Source organism: Coturnix japonica, chromosome 1, assembly GCF_054131305.1.
Source record: "Coturnix japonica strain WE chromosome 1, WE-NBRP24, whole genome shotgun sequence".
NCBI lineage: Eukaryota > Metazoa > Chordata > Aves > Galliformes > Phasianidae > Coturnix > Coturnix japonica.
In genome coordinates this window covers 150,661,456-150,686,550 of record NC_140663.1, presented here as the reverse complement: position 1 = coordinate 150,686,550, position 25,095 = coordinate 150,661,456, and positions in this window count along the sequence as shown.

Sequence of the window (25,095 nt, the reverse complement as noted above, 5' to 3'; positions counted from 1 at the left end):
ATGTAAAAAATCTGACCTTTCATACTTATAACTTCCCGTCAGGCACTGAAGAACATCCATGAGGTCTCCCCAGAGCCTCTTCTTTTCTAAGACATACAAGTCCAGCTCCCTCAACCTTCCTTCATAGGAGATGATCCATCCATCTTCATGATTCTCCTCTGGACCTGATCCAACAGTTCCACATCTTTCTAATGCTAGGGACCCCAGGCCTGGATGCAGTACTCCAGATGGGCCCCCCCTTCCTCTCTCTGCTGGTCACCCAACTTCCAATGAAGCCCAGCACACTGCTGCTCTTCTAGGCTGCAAGCACACACATTGCAGACTCATGTTCCACTTTTTGTCCATCATTATCCCCAAGTCCTTCCCCACGTGGCTGCTCTCTTCTCCCAGTCTATGCACATATCTGGAATTGCCTCAACCCAAGTGCAATGCCTTGCAATTGATCTTGTTGAAACTTACAGGGTTCTTGTGGACTCACTTCTCAAGCTTGTTCAGGTCCCTCTGGATGTCCAGATTCCACTGGATTCCTTTCTTCTGTTGTATAATCTGTATCACTCAGCTTTGGATACTGGAGTCCCGCCTGGATGTTTTCCTACTGCAACCTACTGTAGGGAACCTGCTGTAGCAGGAGGGTTGGATTAGTTGATCTCCAGAGGTCCCTTCCAACCCACACAGTTCTGTCATTTTGTGATATACTCCATGATCTTCCCAGACACAGAGGTGAGGCTCACTGGCCTGTAGTTCCTTGGGTTTTCTTTCTCTCTTTTTTGAAAATGGGAGCAATGTTTCCCTTCTTTTCCAGACATGGGAGACTTCATCTGCCAGCCACAACTTTTTTTTTATAATGGAAGGTGTCTTGGCAACCACATCAGCCAGTTCTTTCAGGACTTTGGGATGCATATAGTCTGATCCCATAGAATCAATAGAAGAAAATTTTCCTACTAGTATCACTGATCAGGCCATAGGACATTACCTTTAGACACCATTAAATCCCTTTTCATACCAAACTGAGACATTCACAATTGAGATTTCACTGCTCCTTGAAAAATTCCAAGCAAGAAAGTTATATAATATCTCTCATAAAAACTTTGTAATGCACAAACAAATGAAGCAAAACTGTTTGCAATTTCCTAACATGTATGCATGTAAGTATGTGTTTATTTGGATATATTTATACTGTTTTATTATGCCGTTTGCATGTAATGAAGAGAGAAAATTAAACCTTTTTTTTTTTTTTCCTTTTTCTTTTCTTTTTTTTTTTTTTCCCCTTAAGTAAAATCAAAACTAATTTCCTGAATTTTGAGGTGTTTTTCTATAAATATCATATTGAGGAGCGAAGGGTCAGCTATATTAATGTGCTCAAAATGTTTTTTTCACTGAATGCTATATATTCATGCAAAATTCCTTAAAATCCCAGTTAGCATTGGCAAGAACAAGCTTTTGGTGACTAAAACAAAATAAATGGTAATTGAAAATCAAGCAGTGAAACTAATGTGCAGCTATCCCAACTGAAACTCTGTTTAAGTGAAAGTGGTTCCAGAAGACTTCTCTTGCCACATTAGACCCGTGAAATTAATTAGAATACTTTACTGGTGGATGGATACAGGAAGAGTAAATGCTTCCCTCAGGATCCTATCATTAACTATAGCTTTTCCTTTCTATATATACTATTTACACCATGTTTTCTAGCCTTAGCTAGTTACTTACTGATTTCCCCAACTAGCTAACTGATATCCTGCCACTTACTGATATTTGTACATTCTCAGGATAGCATTTGCAATTTTAGTCCTATGGTATCAACAAAATAACTACTCCTCTACTCACTGTAAGAGAGGTAGACTAAAAATTCATACAAGTGAGAAACAAGCAATAAGAAAATATTCATTTTGCATCTCAACATCAGAAATGTTTTTTGTTTTTTTTTTCCCTGACACTGCCAATAGAGGCTATGCAGATGGATAGCAAAATTAACTGTAGTAGTGTGGACTGTGGAAGAGTTTATGTATACGCGTGAGATGATACCAAAGTAAAGAGCAAAATTATTTACAGTTTTATTAATGGAAAGTTGTTAAGAAATAAATTTAGAGCAGCTATGAAATGCAAATGAAATTAACATTGTCATATAATATGTAATTTTCACTCACAGCCAGAAATCACTTCTTTTTCCAATCTTAGATATAGATATTCAACCTCTCCTTGGCCCTTGTGAGAGCCCATCTGGAGTACTGCATTCCGGCCTGGGATGTTGCAGAACTCTTGGAATGAGTCCAAAGGAGGGCCACTAAGTTAAACAGAGAGCTGGAGCACCTCTCCTATGAGGAAAGATTGAGGGAAGTAAGCTTGTTTAGCTTTGAGAAAAGAAGTCTCTGAGGAGACCTCATTGTGGCCTTCCAGTACCTTAAGGGAGCATATAAACAGGAGGGGAATGACTGCTTACGAGGGTGGATAGTATTAGGACAAGGGGGAATGGTTTTAAACTGAGACAGGGGAGGTTTAGGTTAGATATTAGGAGGAAGTTTTTCACACTGAGGGTGGTGACACACTGGAACAGGTTGCCCAAGGAGGCTGTGGATGCCCCATCCCTGGAGGCATTCAAGGCCAGGCTGGATGTGGCTCTGGGCAGCCTGGTCTGGTAGTTGGCAACCCTGCATATAGCAGTGGGGTTGAAATTAGATGATAATTGTGGTCTTTTTCAACCCAGGCTATTCTATGATTCTATGATTCTGTTGAAAATACATCCTATTGAAAATACAGTTTGCAAATAATTTTTTAATAAGTGAAAAAGCAGTATTTGGAAAAACTGCAAACTGTTGACTACAAGATGGTTTATTTTTAGCTGACCCTTAAGAGCTTGAATGGCTAGGAAAATAAGACAGAAGAGACAAAGACACATGACCAATTGTACATAGAGCACAGTGTGATAGCCTCTGATATTGTAAATGCCAGACTGCTGCACCTATTTACCCTATTCTTTACTACAAAATCAAAGGTAAGCTCTTAAGTGTAGGGGTTGTGTCATCTGGGAACAAAATCAGCAAGAGGTATTATGTTTGTTTGTTAACTTTCAGCTTTAGGTCACTGTTGGATGCAGGATGTTTGAGTAGATGGAGTATTGACAGCTAGTCCAGTATGAAAAGCTCAAAGAAAATTGTCAACAAGCTGCTGATTTCTGTCCTGTGAGATGATGCTGGAATACATTTGAGGGGCACACATTTCCAACTTGGCATTTACTTTAGACTGCCAAAGATAAAAGGTTTCAGACAACAGAAGACTTTAGCAGTGTCAAGAATAATTCATTACCCAGCACTATGACATTCTCTGATAAATATGAGGAATTTAGCATTGCATCTTGCTAACATCTTTGTTGCAGACATTGTTTCAGACTCTGAAAACATTATTCACATTCAGAAAGCAATTACTGAGTCATACCATTGATTATGTATTTGTCTCTATCTTTATGAGCCTTCCATAATAAGTCAGTGATGACTATCAGGCTAAATTTACTGAATGGTGTCCTTCTTTCCTTGTTTTGTTGATTTGCTTGTTTTTTTCTTGGATAATCAGCTTTCAGTCTGCATGGAGTCTATGTTGAAGTTTATATGGAACAAATCATCTCCAGCTTGCTGTAGCTGAGCACTGTGGTTCAGTAAGCAAGGAAGCAAAAGCCGAAGTCTGTAGCCCAGTGGTGTAGCCCATGGCCCATGGGTTCAGCTTTTTTTGCTCCAGGGCTTGGGTTTGTGGAGCACAGCTGTGTGACCTTGGCTCAGCTTTACTGAGAAAAACTGTATTTGAGCTGTGAAAAAGTATAAAATATAAAGCTGTTCAAGACAGGAAAAATAAAAACAGAGACAAAAGTGGAACTGTAATGCTGTTAATTGTTACTCAGGGACTCAATAGAAAAATACTGACATGAAGAGGACATGGAGAGAGGTGGAAGATGATGATAAAAGGATTTAGGATCTGCCTTTTCTGAGGAGGCAACAATGCTTTCCCGTGTCACACTCAGAGCCCAGCAGGGATTCACCTGTGCATATGTCAGCAGTAAAGCTTAACTTACTTATCTGCCATGGCTAGGTCCTATTAGCCAAAAACAGTTGTACGCTTATTAAATCATGTAAGTGTCTGCTTCCAAGTCTCTGTTCATGGTAAAATGTGCTCAAAGAAAAGAAACACAGGAAAAAGGATGTGAGTGTGGATAGTCTGTTGTGGAACAAAGGAGGAATACTGAGGTATGACAGGGTGAGATAAAGTATGATGAGGATGGATGAGGTATGCTAAGGCATTCCTAAGTATCTACTCTTGGGGACCATTCTGATTTTGCCTAAAGATTGTTAAATGTAAAATATACTGTATATAAACCAAACGTTGAATCTATTATTGCTTTCCTTTCTCTTTCACCTATTTATTTTTTTGTGGATATTAATATAATGCTCTGTGCTAAGCCTAAAAAGGACAAGGCTAAATGCATCTTCATTGATCAGAATGTGGAAACTGTATAACACAGTTATTTTGCTGTTGTGGTTTAATCCACCAGATGGCTAAGCACCACTCAGTCATTCACAGACCTCAGCATCTATGACCAGATAGCTGACTGTGAGGGTCATGGAACCTGCAGGGCTGAACAGAAGGCTTAGAGTAACTGCAGGGCCTGTCAGGAAGATCACAGCAACCGCAGGACCTGTCACAAGAGTTGGAGAAGTTGCACGGTTTGTTGCAAGAGTTCGAGCAGCTGCAGAGCTAGTTGAAGATTTGGAGCAGTCACAGAGCTCATCTCAAGATGACCACAGGGCAGTACCTCTGGGCACTCTGAACCTGACCTGGGAGGATTTTCTTTTCTTGTCACAGTATGTGGAACAGCAAGAGGACCCACAGAAAGGGTTGAAGCAGTTGCAAAAGTTGTTGCAGGAACTGGAGCTGCTACAGGGCTTATCACATAAGTTAGAGGGTCTGGTGCATTTTCATCAGTTCCAGAGGTATTCTCAGCATGCTGCAGCGATTTGTGCCTCTCTGGAATTACCAAGATATCTGCCCATGCCATCCCACACTCCCTGCCACTTAGAACTGTCCTGCTTCAGGGCAGATCTCTGGGTGCTATTCTTATATAATTGCTTGATTGTAAATATAATCTGGAACACATTCACAACACATATCACTGGGGGCAAACTGGTTTGAACATCCCAAGTATACTCAAAATTCTTAAGAGCTACTGTAACTAGTCTAGAGAAAGACATAAATGTGAAAGAGAAAGGGAGGCTGAGGAACTGCTGAAAAATGTCCTTTGTCTCTTCCATAGCCAAGCTCCCTGAGGAGACAAAGCTAAGAGTATAATTGCTAATAGCATTAGCAGTATGGTTTCCAAAACCCAGAGATGATTGCAGAGCTGAATTCACACACCACATTAGTCTCTCAGCTGCCAATTTTATCATAATATAAGCCAAGACCACACAGTATAGCAGAATAAAAACCTTAATCCAACTCCCAGAGATGATAAACAACACAGTAGGGAAAATAAACAGAGAGCAAGATGCTACACAATATAGTTCCATGAGAGAACTCTCAAAAAGCTCCATATATAGTAAAAAGAAACACCTGGAATAGTGACTAGCAATTATCAAACTACCACAACACCCTGTGTTAACATTGAAGTCAGATCTGCTGTTATCTCAAGCCTTTGGGCCTCTAGTTGGGTGCTGAAATGAATGTTGTGGTTTAACATGGCAGGCAGCTTAACACCACACAGTCTTTCATTCACTCCCCACAATCCCAGTGGGATGGGGGAAAGAAGTGGGAAAAAAAATAGTAGAACTTGTGGGTTGAGATAAAACTATTTATTAAGATAGAGAGAAGGAAAAGGATAATAGTTATGCCTATATATTTACATATGAATGTATATAATAAGTCATACACAAACAGCTGCTTACAATCTGCCAACCAATGCCCAGCTCACCTTCCCCCCAGCAAGCAGAAGAGGACAAACTCCTAACCCCTTCAAAACTCCTTCTGCAAGCTGTGATATGGTATGAAATATCCTTCTGGCCAGTTTAAGTCAGACATCTAGCTTCTTAGGACTTTTGTTGAGAATGGCCTTGGATCTGTACAACACTACTTAGCAGCAAGTGCAAACTTCAGTGTGTTATCAATATTGTTTTTCGCCTAGAACCAAAACAGCATCATATCAGACACCGAATAACTAGTTCCAGCCAGGCTTAAACTAAGATGTTTGCATAAGGAATTTTCCATGGTGTTATGTGGTACAGCTGGTGATGGTTTTGGGCAAAATCATAGCATCCGGATATCCTGACTTCATGTGCAGTGGCTGTATTAGTATCCAGGGTCTGTCAGCCATGGATGGCAGCCAGTCTGAAACACTCAATGCTTTTTTGTACTTTGATGCCAGTGCAGATTCCTAAATAATACTTATACCGATCAGTGACATTCAGATAAATTCATTCCTGTTCCAGGAGAATAATAGAAGCATAGCAGCTTTCCCCCAAAAAACACAGTTCAGTGGTATCTTTAAAGCAGGTATGCTTTTCATTTTGTTGAAGACTTCCTAAACAGACAAGGTATTATGTAGCCTGCCTTTTTCTTAATATGAATATACTATGTAGAGGTGGGGAAGAAGAAGGAATCTGTCTGTTCTGTTTCTTCTCCAGAATGATTTCTGGCATATGTTGCTGAGACTGTTTTCAAAACAAGGAAAATTCACTAAATCAATAAATGTAAATAGTTTGTTAAGAAATATGACTGTCATTGACAGGAAAGATCTGTGGCTACCCACTGGAGAATAGCTGTGGTTTGTGTTTTGGTTCACTCAACTGACAAGTATGCAGAAAAAGGCTTTCAAAAGAAAGAAATCATCTTCAGAGAGTTTTTTTCTGGGACACTTAGTATTGCAGTAGAAGCCTCTGAAATGACATTTGTGTCAACTAAGGGGAAAAAATGCAGCACGTTTGTGATAATTTAAAGCTTGTATCACTAACAAAGATAAAGAGAGCAAAGTATTTAAAGCTTAATGATACAGCAATAGCAATTGCCCTGTGATAATGAACAGTGTAGATTATCAGGCAAATCTTAATGAATGCCTTGCTTACAACAAGCTTTTTATAAACAAATACTGGTTGAGTCCTCTTTCAAAATTAGTACTGACATGAAAGTGAAATGATTTAATTAAAGTATGCAAGATAAATAAGAACTTGGGCAAGGATGTAGCATAGAGTAGTCTGGCAAGCGTTTGCTGACAATAAAGCTTCCAAAATTACCAGGCAGAGTACAGTATATATTTGGTCTGACCCACAAAATAAGGTAAGCTCTCTGAGGACAGACTATCTATAGCTCTGTAAATGTCTTTTCCAACTGTAATGATTCTATGATTAAGATGCAGGACCTGTTTTTATTTCCTTCTTCTGGATTTTTAGAGAGCAGAGGTATGCAAATGTAAATGAAAAGCATTAGCTTCTTTTCCCCTTGGCTGACAACAAAATAGGTGGGAAATCAGAGCAGATATTAGGACCCAGCACGAATGTTTGGTGCAGTTAGGGCAGTACTGGGCAGATTAGGGTTTTGCTGACATGATTACCTTCAGTCTCTGAATTTAGAGACTAACAAGGACGAAAGGAAACATCAGTGCAAGGCTTCTCCATTGTTCACAAAAATTCCTTGGGCTGCTTAGGTACTGATCAGGTTAAGACTGATATCTGAAGTTAAAATACGGCCTCGATATATCTTTTATTAATGCTTTAGCACTGTGTTGTTAAAGCGCTTTTGCAGATTCCACAAGACGTTATTAGGAACATGAAGGAAAATGTGCACAGTTGACTCATGGGGTAATCGCCACTGCAACTGGGCTTAGTACCACTGAGTCTGGATAGTAAATTTTCAGTCCAGCTCACTCCCTACTTACCTAAGCACTACAAACTTCTACTCAGTTTCTCTGTGAGGACATTATGGCATGAAAAGAATAACTGAAACTGAAGAAAATATCTACTGCTGTTCTTTAGCCCACCAAGCTAGTCCTCATTGTAGAAAGCTGCCAGGTTGGTCTCATTTGTAAATCCATTTTTTCTATTCCTGATCACCTTCTTGTCCTTCGCATGTCTGGAAATAGTTTCTAGATACAGTTGCTGTATTATCACCTGTTCATGTATTAATATGCGTTGACATCTGCTGCTATGTTCAGACTTTGTTTGGATCTACCAAAAAAACTTCATTTTGTGGGCTGCTGTCAGGTGGGTGAATATAAGATAATTAATTTAATGATTATTTAGAATTCAAATTACTTTATGGAAAGCAAGAGACTAGTGGGGGCCATCAAAACAAAGCTATACAGAAGATTCCTATGAGATGCATGTGTGCTTGGGCACACACAAGAAATCTGGTTTTAAACATTCATTGGTATGGATAGTGTAAAAATATTAATATATATAATATTTTTTCCCTGATAATATATCTGATTTCATCCAGGAAAAAAACAACAACAAACAAACAAAAAACTCGTGGATTGAGATAAAAACAATTTAATAGGAAATAAAAGGAAGGGAAAATAGTAATAATAATAATAATAATTTGAAAAATGAGTAATATGTAATGCAATTGCACACCACTGACTGACCAATGCCCATCCATTTCTCAAGCAGCAGAAGCAGCCCTCTTGGATACCTCCACTAGTATAAGATGGATTAGCCTTTGGCTAGTATGAGTCATCTGTCCCAGTTCTTTGCCATTCCAGCTTCTAGTGCACCTCCAGTCTGCTTGCTGGCAAGGCAGACTGTGAAACTGAAATGTCCTTGATTTGGTGTAAACACTGCTCAGCAATAACTAAAAGAATGATATGTTATCAGCATTATTCTCATCTTGAATCCAAAACACAACTCCATAGCATCCTCTAGAAAGAAAGTGATCTCTATCCCCGCTGAAACGATGACTGTGACAAATTCTGTTTATTTAAAACTGGGGACATATTCTGGTACATAGGGGTCAAAATATGATACACATAGCAAAGCAGTTTGAAAGGCAGAGGCTTTGGACTGTGCCTGTGGAGAAATGCATATCCTTTCTGTTTCTGTCATCACTGGAAGAGACACAAAATGTCATATTAGTTCCACAGAATTTTGGGGAAGTGGATTTTAGGAGGTGATTTAATGAAGTGGAAGGACTTGAACAGTAGAGAAGAACAGGGTTAAAATGCAGTAGGAATAAAATATCTGTTCAGCCTCTTGTTTGCTCCCTTCCCTGAGGTCCCAGAGGGCTTGCTTTTCTGTTTTTTATTGTGTAGGCCACAAAGCAATTTAATTTATTTTGACATATGTCTTAAACAAAGGATCGCTAGCATGTCCATTGTTCTCAGGATGTTAGAGATCTAGGTCAAGCCTGGTTGCTTGCCATCAGCTGCCTCTAGCATGAGAACATATCTCAAAAAATAAAACAAAAAATATGTGTACCTGATGGAAGAAATCCATGAAAGTAAGTGAAAGAGGGATTTCTAGGAAAGAAAGTGTTCCTAATTGTGGGAGTAATGTCTTCAGAAAGAAGGAAAAATGTACTTCTATCTTGAAAAAAAAAATAAAAAAATGTTATAGTTCTCTAGTACTCTGAATAGGAGTGAAAAAGAAAAACTTTTTGGAAATAAATACAAGCATGCTAGCAAACAAGAATTTATCATAGAATCATAGAATGGCTTAGCTTGGAAGGGACCTCAAGAATCATGTTCCAGCCTCCCTGACACAGACGAGGCTGCCAACTGTTAGATCAAGTACAAGGTGAAGTTGCCCAGGGCAACTTGAACTCCTTCAGGGATGGAGGATCCACAGTCTCTCTGGGCAATCTGCTATAGCACCTCACCACCCTCTCAGTGAAAAACTTCCCCTAGACAACTAATTTAAATCTTCCTTCCTTTAGTTTAAAACCGTTCTACTTTGTCCTATTACTATCTACTTGTGCTTCTACAGACTTTCTTCGCAGGAGAGATTCTGAACACTTTTGCAGCCCTTTTCTGGAGCTGGTCTAAATGCTTTACATCCTTCCTGTGTTGGGGGCTCCACAAGTGGATACAGTACTCCAGAAGGGGATTCACAAGGGCTGAGTAGAAAGGAACTATCACCTCTACATCCCTGCTGGCCATCTCACTTCTGATGCAGCCCAGGCCATCTAGGCTACAAGCACACACTTTTGGCTCATGTTAAGTTTTCCATCTATCAGGACCCCTAAGTCCTTCTCTGTAGGCTTACTCTCAAGGAGTTCTTCTCCTTGCCTGTATACATACCTGGGGTTACCCTGACCATTGTGCAAAATCTTGCACTTGGCCTTATTGAATGTCATTAGTTTCACATGAGTGCACCATTTGAGTCTATCAAGGTCCTTTTGGATGGTGTCCTTTCCTTCTGAATACCAGTTGTACCACTCAACTTGGTGTCAACAGCAAACTTGCTGATGGTGCACACTGATCCCATCACCTATGTCATTGATAAAGATGTTAAGGAGTACTGGTCACAAGGCAGACACCTGGGGGACATGATTCATCACTTGCCTCCACACTGACATAAAATCACTGACCTCAACCCTCTGACTGCAACCTTCCAACTAATTCCTTACCTACTGAAGAGTCTGACCATCAAATCCACACTTTTCCAATTTAGAGATAAGGATTTGGTAAAGAACCATGTTAAAGACCTTGCACAAGCCCAGGTAGATTACATCAGTTGCCTTCTTTTTGTCCACTGATTCTGTCAGTATATCACAGAAGGCCACTAGATTAGTCAGGCACAACACTCTCTTGGTGAAGCTGTGCTGACTGTCTTGGATCACCTGCTCATCACTCATATGCCTTAACATGTCTTCTAGGAGGATCTGTTCCATGAAATTCCTAGGCACAGAGGTGAGGCGTATTGGCCTGTAGTTCCCTGGCCCTCCTTTTCTTATAAATAGGAGTGATATTTCCCTTTTTTCCAGTCACTGGGGACTTCTCCTGACAGCCACAACTTTTCAAATACTATGACAACCTTATCAGCCAGTTCTTTCAGGACTCTGGGATGCATGTTGTCCAGCCCCGTAGACATATACACATTCAGACTCATGGGGTGGTCTCAGACATGCTCTGCTCTGATAGTGGGAGGGAGTTTTCTCCCCAAGCTCAGGATGTGAGGCATATGAGAATCCTGTCTGCCAGTGAAGACTGATGCAAAGAACTCTTTAAGTACCTCAGCCTTCTCCATATCTGCAGTAGCCAGTTCTCCTTTCTCATTTATCACAGGACATATGCTGTCTTTGGCATGTCTCTTCTCACCAATGTACCTATAGAACCCCTTCTTGTTATTTCTAACATTCCTAGCTGAGTCCCATCTGTGCCTTGGCTTTTCTAATCCTATCTCTGCATGTCTGGAAAGCATTCCTGTATTTTTCCCAGGTGACAAGTCCTTGTTTCCATGGTTTGTACATGCCCTCCTTTTCTCTCAGTTTGACCAGCATACCCTTGCCAAGCTATATTGGTTTCCTGCCTTCTCTGCTTGCTTATTCTGAGGAACAGAGAACTCTTGCACTCAGAAAGGCATCCTTAAAAATTAGCCAACTTTGCTCTACTTCTTTGTCTCTAAGGACAGTTTCCCAGGTGATGTTACCTAACAATTCCTTAAATAGCATGAATTTTACTCTTCTGAAGGTCAAGATCCCGACTCTGTTCTTTGCCGGGCCCATATTCCTCAAGATCACAAACTCAACCAGAACACTGTTGCTGTAGCCCAGGCTACCTCTGATCTTACTGTTTTTAATGATCTTCCCTTCATTGGAAGGTTGAGAAATGCTTCACCTCTGGTCAGTGTATCCAGTACCTAAACCAGAAAGTTATTGTGGATGGACTTCTGGAGTGTCTTGGAGCCCTTGCAGCTCACCATATTGTTTTACCAGCAGACATCTGGGCAGTTGAAATCCTTCACCAAGATGAGAGCCTGAGAGCATGACTCCCTGTTCAGATAAAGCAAGATGGCCTCTTCAGCAGCCTCCTCTTGATCAGGAGGCCCATAGTAGACCCTGGCCACCAGATATCCTCTGTTAGTTCTGTCCCTATCTTAATCCACAGGCTCTCAGCTTGTTCCTGACTGTTTCTCAGAGGCATCTTCTCTCAGACTCTCCACTTTCTAACATATAAGTCTATTCCTCTGCCCTGTCTACCATGCCTATCCCTTCTAGGAAGCTTCTAACCCTGAACTGTGATATTCCAGTTATGTGAATCATCTCACCATGTTTCCATGATAGCAGTAAGATCATAATTATCCAAGTGCACCATGGTTTCTATCTCCTTCTGCTTATTTTCCATGCTGTGTGTATTGGTATAGAGGCACTTCAGTCAAACTTTTGGATACACTACCTTCCCAGAGGAGCCCTCTGTTAAAGCTCCAGGTCAAATCTGAGGTTTTTTCCCTGCTGCTTCCTAAAGTGACAGTGTTCTCTGGCTCAGTCACACTGCTGTACACCCCCACCCACTAGCAGCTCTAGATTAAAGCCCTGGTGATGCACTCAGCCTGCTTGCTGCCTAGTATATTCTTGTTCCTACATACTATACATATTACATCCTATACATACTTTTTAAAATGGCATTGTGTGCTGCTCTTCTGTTTAATTCTAGTACTTGTATAGGTACACTGCAGAGCTCCCAACATAATCCTGTTGATAAGAAACAGGATTCTGAGAGTAGAAGGAAACATTTGTTGGAAAAGAGTCAAGGCTGGCAAAAAGAGTTTATGAACACACAGAAAACAATGACAAAAGTTAATTTTCACATCTATCTCTATAGTCATTTGTATTCAATCCCATGCACTTCATCCTGAAGTTAACATATTAAACAAATAGGAATGGACCACATCTCAAATTTGGCAAAGCATAGACTATCAATGACTTGTTTGCAATCTGACTGTTGCCCAATTTCTTTTTTTTTTTTCCTGTATGTATTTTGTTACATTCAATTGATCAACTGATGGCTAACTTCAAGATCTTTTCCTGAATGGTCCATAAAAAGGAAAAAAAAACAAACAAACAAAAAAAAAGAGATATTAATAAAATAAATTACTTGTTACAGTTTACTTGTTTTGCTCTAATTAGAGTAAACACAAAGGAAAAATGAGAGTTACAAGCCATCTGTGAGCATGACCTGAAGGCTAGCGATGAGGAGGTAAGTTAACATAAATCTGCCCGTTTTATGTGAGTTAACAACTGTTGACAGCACAGTGAATGCTAAGGCAGGTGATACTCATCAGATATGGCAACATCAGAAAGTACTGAGATTTTAAGTTTGCTCTTTGTTTCTTGCTTTCTGACAATTTCCTGTCTCAGTGTGGAAAAAAAGTCCAGTGGGTGCACCAAGCCAGAAAAATGTTTCCTCCTGTTTAAGCAAACTCAGTGGTATAGTTCTAAGTGAAATGATGGCTGTGAGCTTTTGCAAATCGCTAGTGACTACATAATGGTTGCTATTTTATGGCAAGTGTTGTACTAACAGTACAAGAAATCAAATGACTTCCAGAGATTTCCCGTGGCAGGACATGATACACACTCCCTTGATGTTTCAAGATGTACAAGATTCCATGGCTTGCTTGCTAAAGGCACTGTAGTTCCAGTCTTAAGATATGGATTTCAAGCTCCTCAGGGTGACACAATATCAGTGATACAGATTTTAATTACAGTGCTCTGACACATTCAGAGTTACTCTCTGGCACTACTGAAATGTCAATCAGGCCCTTCTTTCTAAGCAAAATAAAATAAAATAAAATAAAATAAAATAAAATAAAATAAAAATTAAATGAAATAAAAATTAAATTTTTAAATATTTTATATAATAATAATAATAATAATAATAATAATAATAATAATAATAATAATAATAAAAGCCCTAGAATGTAAAAGGATGAGGCTAGAATATACTGTTTTGATTTTATTTATTTGTTTATTTTGCCTCATAATGCTAACTTAGGTCTATTAAGTCTATTCTTCTTTCCATGCCTTTCTCTCTTTTTTACTTTCTTCCTTCTGCTGGACGTTACTCAAAGAGTACCTCCTGGTTTACACATATATGCTGTAGATTCTTGTGGAGAATGAGCTCCTGATATTGGGGCCAGAAAAATAATTAAGTAGACAAAAAAATCTCGGCATGAAAATATTAATATAGTCCTCTTGCAGATCATGAAACTTGCAGTTTCTTTATTTCACAGTATTCTTCACTTTTGTTTTCTGTTTTACTTGATGTTTATAGCTTGTCTGAAGTAAATTCAGTCTTTTTTGTGTGTTTCACACAAAAACTCTTTGATGTTGTGTCTTCCTCTAATCTTACAAGCAACAAAAAGCAGAAGTAATAATAAAATATAAAAGCAAATTAGTACACTTTGGCACCTTACAGAAAGTCCAGACTACAACTGGAAAACCTAGGAACTGTATTCTCAAAAAATGTTAGTGTAAGAATACACCCCAAAAAGGGGGAAAAAAAAAACCAAAAACCCCAAAATCTGTCATAAGTATCTCCTCCTTAAGAGATATAGCAAGTATGCTATGTCTGCTAAACTGCTGTGTTATATAGTCACAATTTTAAAAACTTCTGAGAGGGAAAGTGTCTAATTAAATGAGTGATGTGTCTTTCCTATGGGGGAAATAATCATTTTGCAGTGAGATTGCTCTAAAGGTTACACATGCATTGACAATATTGATGAAGAAAGTACAGAGCCTTTATCCATTTAAAGATGTGTTTGAAGAGTTGGGCTGTACAAAAGACATCAAATTAAAGTTGCTCAGCTTGTAAAGTGCTCACCTCTCAGAGCACCATTAGTATTAAGGGAGCAGATTAAACACAATTTAGATCACATTGAAAGACTAAAGTCAATTTAGCAGGTATATAACCATGCATGATAATGGTCTCTAAATCTACAGCAACAAGGTGAGGATATGCTTGGATATGCAGGATAAAGATGTGAAACTAAAATAATTTCCTTTGAGGACTATAAATGAAGCAATGACGAGGAGGCAGAATTTAGATGCTAGTTTGTTTAAGTAGATAAATTCAATGGACTGATCTGGAAGGGAAATAAATCTGATAGCAGTTTTATATATGGTCTGCAGGGTATCGTGAACTTGACCTTTGTTGGAGCAAATGGGTTCTTAGCTGAATGGTATACTATTTCATTATTATTTGCATGCTGATAGCTGTGGGAAATGTAATATGGAGGACTCATAAAAATCTTTTCCAGAAAAGCACATAATCTTCTAACCTTTCCATTCAAAATTTTAGCTGCTAGGTAATTGACCTTTTTTTTTTCTCCCCCTTTTATTTATTTATTTATCTATTTATTTCCTAGATTCTAATCTGTTGCCCATTACATGCTAGAATGCATAGGAAGATCACAGGGGAGAGGAAATTTTTAACTGCTGAAAAATTAGTAGATTAGAAGATGTTTTTACCTTGGCAACGTACAGATCCAAAGAACATGGGAAAGATGGGAAATCAAACTAGTAAAGATTTTAAATTTATGTTGTGCTAGGATAGCAGGTGTGCTTAGGAAAATAAACAGATATTGCATCTGTCTACAGAAATCTTATCCAATTAAATCGAAAAGTACCCAGGTCCATCTGTTTTGCATAGCTTGGCATTCTGTGCTCACATTTAGGCACAAGTAAAATATATGGTTAGGCACTTAGTGTTCATTCTACTGTGCCTAATATAGATGCTTAACTTTTGACTATGTGTTATGTAGGGAATCAGGGCAGAACCCTAAGAAGTGAGGAGAAGGGCAAATTCAAGGAAAAATGAATTCTGGACTGCAATACTTGCCTTTGAAAATGATTTAGTACTCTTAAACATATGATGCTTAAAAAATGCTATAAGTAAGCTGTCCTCGTACATAGTTACTTACTGTATTACCCTTACAGTACTGCTTTTGCCTGTAGATTGATTTTGCTGTTTCACTTGACTGGAACTTTATGTCTTGAGGTGGCTGATGGTCTACTGCCACCTTCTTTAGGCCCTTTATCATCACTTGTAGTGATGATAAAGTGAATATCAGTGAACATCCCACTTCCACATCAAGTCTGGATTAGCATGTCCTTAAGGTTTGCTTAGCCACCTCATGTCATGCGTTGCAGCCCTGTTATTCTCCTTTCAAGTGTCACATGTTTACCAGGACTTCTAGTAACCAGCAACAGGAATTGCAGGTATACCAATTATCATCTTTCTGAACCCACAAAAATACATTAGTTTCAGAGTCTTCTCACTGCCAGAATTAGATGGGGCAAAGTTGCCTGTTAGCAAATACTTATTGGAAGCATCTAATTCATTAATTTCTGAGAGAATGTATTTTGAAGACAGTGACATAAGAGCAGAAGAGGTGTCTTTTATAAACTGAAAAATAAAAAGCAAAAAAATAAAAAGCTAAACAACCTAAACTGTAAGGTTGGGCTGATACTCACCAGCCATAGCCTCATGTTGCTCAAAACTGCTCAAAATCATGCAAGCTGTATACTGCTCTGGTTAGTATGCTGTGCTTGTACCTCTGCTTTAATATCTGTTTGGACCTCCTGTGCTGTTGATATCATTCTTAACTCTTTTCAAAAGAGGATGTGTAAAGTTCTAATGTTCTGAATTAACATCCCTGTTCTGTTAGGTAGTAAACTGTGTGCTTAATTGCAAGCAGTAGTTATGCTGTTGCAAATAGGATTTCTTGTGCGTACTAAATTAAATAGGTACTTAAATACCTTGCTGAATTTAATCTAGAGTTTGTATATTGCACTTTTGCTAATGAACAGCACTATATTGTATGTCAGGGTGTCATATGCCATAAAAAACTCAGCATTATATGTAGTAAACTGAGCAGAATTGAAAATGAGAGAGAAAAAAAAACCAAACAACAAAGCATCTTGCTGTACAGAAAATAGAGGGTTAATTAAGGGGCCATCAGGTTTTCTCATTTTGGTCATAATGCAAAATTAAATATAGGTTGCATGGTGCATTAGTGTGTCTGTCAAAGAGACTGTGGCTTTGGCCAGGCAATTAAAGAGGGCAAAATACTCTAAATGAATTTTTAAATAGCTTCTTCCAGTCATTAAGCACAGTTATCACATCCATATTTTTAAAATGTAAAACACTGAAGTTCTCAAAAGTCTGTTCTCCGCAGTAGTTTTTATTGATGATCCATCTGAGCTTCATTTCCTAACTGAAAACCCTTGTCGGTCAATTTATTTCAACATAACACTATTTGGTTGGATAGTTATTAATCCTGTAATTGTTCATGGTGTGCCAGAAATAATTCAGCTAATTATTACAATATGTCTTACTTTGCCATGCCTCTATATGTCAAAATGGCCTTTGCACATATTGGAGAAAATCAGTTTCTTAATTTAACTGAAGATATAAAAATTGATTATTAATTTACCAAAAAATAGATTAGATAAGTAATTTATTTTTTTTTTCTGCCCCACATATAACTTCTACTGGACTGGATTTTTTACAAATTTTCTGCTGTTAACTTTAATTGATTCATGAATAGCACTATGTAACAAAATCTCAAAATCCTGCCCTCAATGAACATTAGTTTCAATTATAGAATAACTATAGCAAAGCATGATGGACCATAATAGAAAAAATCTTTATGTTTTTTTCCACTCATCTTAGGGAAAACAACAACAACAAAAAACAACAACCAAACAAAAAATCAATCAAACAAACAAAAAACACCGAAACCCCCTCAAAGAAATCCTCCAAAATAGTGAAATGGTGAGATTAAAAACTCAGTTATCCCACTAAGAAGAAGTGATCTGTACATTTATGCTGTATTAATTGATGTCTATACACATTTATGCATAGAATGCCAAGCATCAAGCATTTAATTATTTGATGGGGAATTCTCACCTCTAGATTACAGTTTGTTGTCCTTCGCATTTTTCACATTTGACACTATATCATGAATTCATTGAAGTCAACCTCTAATCTCTTACTGACTTAATAAGAAGAAAATTAGTATTTCACAGACTAAAAATCTCTTTTGCAGTTCACAATAGACACACAAAAAAATTGAAAGCATAGTGAATATCACAAACTATTTGTTGTTTTATAGTTTTCATTAGCACATTTTCATAGTACAAAACAATGTTCTTAAATTGTATTCATTTGGGGCAAAGAAGATCCCTAGCTCCTAATTAATGAATGACTGTGAGTATACCGCCTCAAACAATATTTTACACAGTGGAGTTCTACGCAGTGATATATAACGAAGCAAGACAGGATATTCAGAAAATGATAAACACATAAAAAGTCTATAACTTTTATTTTTATGACAATTGTCCTAGAACATTGTTCTCATTGTGTGAATTTCCTCCAGAGAAGATGGCTCACTCAAGGTTTCTTATGTTGTTTGTTTTACAAACAGGGTCTTCTCCAGAGACATAACACACAATTTTAAGAAACTTTTGAATGAAGAATTTTGAGTTCCTTTTTCCTTTCATTTTCTCTTTTCCTTTTTCTTTCCTTTTCTCCTTTCTTTTTCTCCCTTCTTTTTCTCCTTTCATTTCATCCTTTCCTTTTCTCCTTCCTTTTCTCCTTCCTTTCCTTTCCTTTCCTTTCCTTTCCTTTCCTTTCCTTTCCTTTCCTTTCCTTTCCTTTCCTTTCCTTTCCTTTCCTTTCCTTTCCTTTCCTTTCCTTTCCTTTCCTTTCCTTTCCTTTCCTTTCCTTTCCTTTCCTTTCCTTTCCTTCCCTTCCCTTCCCTTCCCTTCCCTTCCCTTCCCTTCCCTTCCCTTCCCTTCCCTTCCCTTCCCTTCCCTTCCCTTCCCTTCCCTTCCCTTCCCTTCCCTTCCCTTCCCTTCCCTTCCCTTCCCTTCCCTTCCCTTCCCTTCCCTTCCCTTCCCTTCCCTTCCCTTCCCTTCCCTTCCCTTCCCTTCCCTTCCCTTCCCTTCCCTTCCCTTCCCTTCCCTTCCCTTCCCTTCCCTTCCCTTCCCTTCCCTTCCCTTCCCTTCCCTTCCCTTCCCTTCCCTTCCCTTCCCTTCCCTTCCCTTCCCTTCCCTTCCCTTCCCTTCCCTTCCCTTCCCTTCCCTTCCCTTCCCTTTCCTCCCCTTCCCCTTCCCCTTCCCCTTCCCCTTCCCCTTCCCCTTCCCCTTCCCCTTCCCCTTCCCCTTCCCCTTCCCCTTCCCCTTCCCCTTCCCCTTCCCCTTCCCCTTCCCCTTCCCCTTCCCCTTCCCCTTCCCCTTCCCCTTCCCCTTCCCCTTCCCCTTTCCCTTTCCCTTTCCCTTTCCCTTTCCCTTCCTTTCCCTTCCCTTCCCTTCCCTTCCCAAAAGAAGAGGCAAAGGAAAAGCAATCTGAAATCACATGATAGTTGAGAATGAAAGGGACCTCTGGATATCATCTGATTCAAAACCTCAATATACAGAGATAGGTGGAGGAAGGCGCCCATGACCACATTCAGACAGCTCTTGAAGATGTCCAAGGAGGAGAATCTGAATCTTACGGGCAGCCTGCACGCTCCTATTAAAGAAGTGCTTCTGAAAGATTAAATCAGCTCAAAATTAGCTATTGAGATGAGTGGAAGTAATCCTGTCATTGTGACAGCTGCTATCTTGACTGATAATGGGAGTTTAATCATAGAACTCCAGTACTACAGTGATAAATCTAAATGAGCCAGGCTCTATCAATAAATGCAGCAAACTGCCCAGCTCTAAGGAAGACATGCAACCTGCTGTAGACAGTTGTTTTCAGTGCCTGGATCTAGCTAACTCACATTTTATTGAAAAATCTGCCAAGCCACCAAACCATTTGAATGTCTTGATTAAGCTTTTAATAGGTTTTTCCATTTTCATTCATTTCTGATGTAAGTCAAAAGCTTTAAGTAGTCTGTGTGGTTAATCTGAGCTGCTCAGGTTCACTGAGTTTCAAAAAATGGATAAGAATGGGTGTTCTTTAAAGATTTTGTTATGTTTTTAATTGATAGTTCCAAGTAGCATCTCACTGTGAAGACCTGTCTGATACATCGATATTTATTGTTGTGAGGAGGAACAAATATATGAAAAAAGTGCCCCCACCTCAACAAATCAAATCAAATTGAATTGAATCAAAACAAAACCAAAGCAATAACAGAAAAAAAAATAAAAATAATCCACAAAAAATCATGCTAGAAGGTACAAAATATATTAAAGCAAAGCTCAAAAAATAAAGAGCCTTGAGAATGGTCTTCCTGTAATTGAGGATAATTTGCCATTAGACATTTCAAATCCTCCATGGTCTGGTTAAGCTACTTGAGTCCGTTTTCCCATTCCTACTTGTAACAAGACTACAGTTCCATTTAGGTAATTTTATTTTTATCCATATTTTTCTAACTGATGATACTGTGTTCTAATGTAATGTTCAGAGATGCAAATGCATGTTATCCTCAGTGTCACATATCATAGATGTTCTTACTCAGTTTGCCTCGTAAAGTGAGAAAGCACTCTTGGTAACACTTCCAAAGGGAGATGGCTAGAAAATAGCAGTCTCTATTCTGCTAGGAACTTTGGTATTTTCTTCTAGTTTTCAGCTTGAAATTAAATTAAAAGCTTGAGTAATTACAATCTCCCAAAAGTTGCAATTTTGAATAAAATATGATTCTTCTGTATTTTCTACCATTTTTTTAGATGTTAGATGTGAAAATATATGGCTTAAAGTAATGTTAAAAAGTTATACATTTAAAGTTAATCAGAGAAAAACACAATACAACAGACAATGCATTGTACAATCATATAAGAATAATAACACTTAAGATATGCCACAACAACAGTTTTATAATCATTACTTTATATTCTATTATTGTAAATGTGTTGTAGGTGTTAACGAGGATTCGGGCTGTGATGCTGATAGTACCTCCCCTCTTCAGTCCCTTACCTTGTTATGTGTCTTGGACGCGCATTTCAAATGTACACCCTAGGGGGAGTAGACGGAGTGATTAAGGTATTTAAGGTGTTAATTACTCCTAATAAACGCCATTTTGCCATCTTTCTTGCTGAGTCATGGTGTCTTCTTGGCCCTAGCGGGGGTTAACGCTAGAACCTGGGACAAGGGGGGTTTGAACCATGGGTGCACATGGCAACAAAATGAAATAAATGTAAAGTTAAAGTCTAAATAAAATAATGAAGCTGTCAATTGTTTAGACATCAGAAAATGAACTGAGAATGTTTGTAAGTTCTTTGTTTTTTTGTATTTTTAAGTTATGCTCTCATGAAAGGATTCAGTTTGAAGAAAACCACATTTTCACTTGGAAAAGTACTGCTAAAAATGTTTCAGTTTCTTTCTTCTGGAAAGCTTCTGATGTTTGCAAGTTCAAAGAAAACAGCAGTCAGGTCAAATAAGATGCTTGTTAGAAGTACCTTATCTTACCTCTTCTTCAAATTGATCATGTTTCTTCCATGAAAAATGCTCTATTATGAAAGAAAATTGAAAAGTAGGAGACAGCCCATTTCATACTTACACTATGTTAGACCAGGATTCAGCACCGTTGGATTAATCATACTAAACTGGGGTCTTAATGCTGTGGCAGAGTGGACGTAGGAAATATTCACAGCTATAATTTCCATCGTTGACTTCATGCTGCTGCATACTGCTGCCACCAGTTCAATTCATTGCTTATGCGGTTACTGAAAAATAAGTGTATATCTATTTGCATATAGATTGTATATCTGCCAAAGTGAAAAACTTTGAACAGTAAGACTACCAATTTCTACCGTGTATGTTTCAGGAGAGTCTTTTGTTTAAAACACAGGCCTAAAAATTAGCAGGGGCACTTCTCTGTTCTTGATTTTGCCTCACGCTTTCTCTGCGACCTTGAATAAAACATTCCCAGAGTACTTTTGAAAAGAGAAATTATTTGAGTGTAATCACAAACGTGCAGTGTCTCTAATAGTACAGAGTTTAAAACAAAGTCCTTCCTTTCCTATTCTTCATATTTAAAATAAGGTTAATATAACTCCACCTAATTTGCTTTATAATAACTGGGATGATGTTTTGTTGATTCGTTAGTTTATCTTTTCGTGCTTTGCTTTGAAAACTGTGTAATTTTATGACAGCTAGATATAATTATCATCAAAGGCAGGTAATTTTTGCTCCTGCTACATATTTATGCCATTGTTTTTATCATGATACCAAGAAAGAAAACAGACATCTTTAATGTACAAGGGCTGCTCTGATAGTAGTGCCTCCTATCTTATTCTGTTGACCCATGATGTCAGAGACAGATGTTGGTGGTATGGCAGTAGAGTTTGAACCTACCAATATTCCATTACATTTTACTGCTGTGCGAGAGATGGAAGCAGAGGGACAGTCTGAAAACCTGGCGTTTGACGTGGAACTGTATATGGTGTAAAGCTGTGCAATTGAATTCCCCCATAAATTAAAAAATAACATTGATTGACATTCACTGAAGCTTTCTGAACATTTATGGAGGTCAAAGAGTGTATGTGAGCAAAGTAAGGCAGTGGGTGGTGTGTTTTAATAGCGGCAACAGTGGACAGTGCAACAGCCTCCACTGGTGCAGATTTTTATGAATGGGGCATGTTGTCTATTGCTGGTGTAAATGAATAGCTAGTGATAGTGAATATGTTGAAGAGCAACATTTTATAGCTGAAACTCTGCTTTACTGAATACTGTAGTTGTGCTTTATGTGTCTGTTGTAGTTTCCATGGAAACAATAGGAGACATTGCTTTCAGTGCAACCTATGTATAAGGGACTCTAGAGGCATTCTAGGGGAGAGAGCCCTTGCTCCTTTGTTGGATTATTCACCATGCCCTGATTATACATCTGAACAAGATTTGAGCAAGCACTGTTTTCTGTCTGCTCTCTACCAAGTTTATGTCTTTTTTTGTATTAGATATGAGCTCATGGCCCCAAGTAAGCCATCACACTCTCCAGCTGAAGTCTTTATTTCAGTGAGCAATGAATTGGCACCATGAAAGTCATCACAGAGTTCAACAGTCCCATGGTTTAGATACAGTTTCTGGATAAAATACTCATACCTAAAACAATGGATGGTTGTGGACTGAGTCTCTAGAGATCTGTATTCTTGTCACCTGGAGCACTGTGAGCAATTTGTTTTCTGTCCCTTGGTTTTGACACATGTAAAATGAATAAAGTAGTACAGCTTCAGAACTGAGTAACAAAAGCCACTAACAAATACTATTTATTAATGCCACTGTTACTATCATTGTTGACTGAATTCTAGGTGAAAAGTTAGAAATTCTATGAGCTAATGGATCAACTGGAATGACTGTGCTGATTCTGGAGCGATTACATGAGTTTCTGTACTGCAAAATGTAAGTAAAATACATCTAAAACACTGCCTGCCTCATAAACACGGAGTGATGTGGTATATATGCTCCTATTCTTATTCCAACAATTGCTCTGGTTACAGTGATACCACTCAGAAAGGAAGTTCAGTGTTAATAAGAGCAAAAGATTCTGGTCTTTTGTTGCTAGTGCAGTTATTAAACAATATTTTTTCTAATACAAAAGGAAATACAGATTCTCAGTTTGTGTGCTAGAAATACTGAAAATATAGTTATCTGTAGCACTTTGCACTGACTTAATCTAACCTGCACTATAAATATTCCCATATTTTTTCTCCCTGAAAAGCTTCAGGCATCAAATGTGGTTGTGACCTAAGTGTAATCTCAAACTTGCTTTCAATTATTTCTAGCCCAAGAGGCCTGAACTATACAAACGTAGTTTGAAAATCTGAAAAAAAGCCCATGTTTTTGTTTTTCCCGTTTGATACAAGTTATACATGAGAGAACTATTTCAGGGCAAAACATTTGTTTCTAATATCTGACAGTCTGGTATTTTAGTATTTATGTACTAGCCCAGAAGCTTTGTTGAACTTGGGGATTATTTTTGTTGTTATTATTTATAGCTTGCCTTGCCACAATACCTTGAATGGTCAAGCACTACCCCTGATGGATATTGTGCAAGAAAAGCACTAAGAAAACCCTCACAAACATCCCAACCTTCCATGTAGTGTGACTACTTCAAGGTACCCCAGTATCTTTGTATTTTCCCTATTCTACATGTTGTACACCAAAGATCCTTTGGAGAAGGGATAAGATATACAGTGGTGCTAGAGCACAAGCTTTTGAATAAATATAAATGGATATTTTTATCTGCACAGTGTCTACCTATGAAACTTTATTTTAATTTGATTGGCCTCCTTTTTCAAATTAAGTGTTAAGTGTTTTATATATATATATTTACTGACTGATGTATAAAATGGGATATATTGTATTTCATAACAGGTTTTTATGCTTGCCAGAATAGATTGTATAAAATCTAACAGTAAATAGAGATAGTTTAGTTCTGTCTTGAAGATAGAGTACTAAGAAATTGGGTCCATCACTGTCATTTTTCTCAGAGATTCCTCTCATCTGTCACAACACAGTAGTTATGAAAAATGAAACCATAAATTCAATTTAGAGGGCAATTTGCAGCTAATCTTTGGAGTAATTCCAGTGTGAATAATACAGCAATTTGGATGCATGGTCAGTCAATTCCGCCTCTGATTTATTAGGACTTAAGATTTTTTTTTTCTTTCTTTCATTAATGATAATTACCCAAGAAGAGAAAATAATTTCTTCAAAATTATCTATCTTCACATCTGTGGTTTCAGTTTTGAGAAAGGCTGCAGTGTTGTTTAAACTTGTTATTATAGGAAAGGGGGGAAAGCTTTTTACAAAAGATATATGAGGTATTTAAATTCTGAACTGTATCTCTTTACAGCACATGTGTGAACTGATCAGCACTGGTTTATGGCTGCCTTTATATGACTCCCATTAGAGCTAACATTTTGAATATCTCAGCATAAGGACACTGGGATTTGCTATTGATTTTCCACACTTCCTACACCTTGAAGTTTGCATTAAAATCCAGCTCAAGCAAGAGTGACACTTTTTGTTCCTGTTTAAAAGTCACACATTTATTATCTGAGACTTTTTCTACTTATTAAATCTCTACTTTCTCTGATACATTATTTATGCATATTTTTTTCTATATCTTTCCTTCAGTTCTCAAGGTCTCCTCTTGATTTTAATAGAAAGCATCTACAACAGATACATTCCACAGGTTATATGCT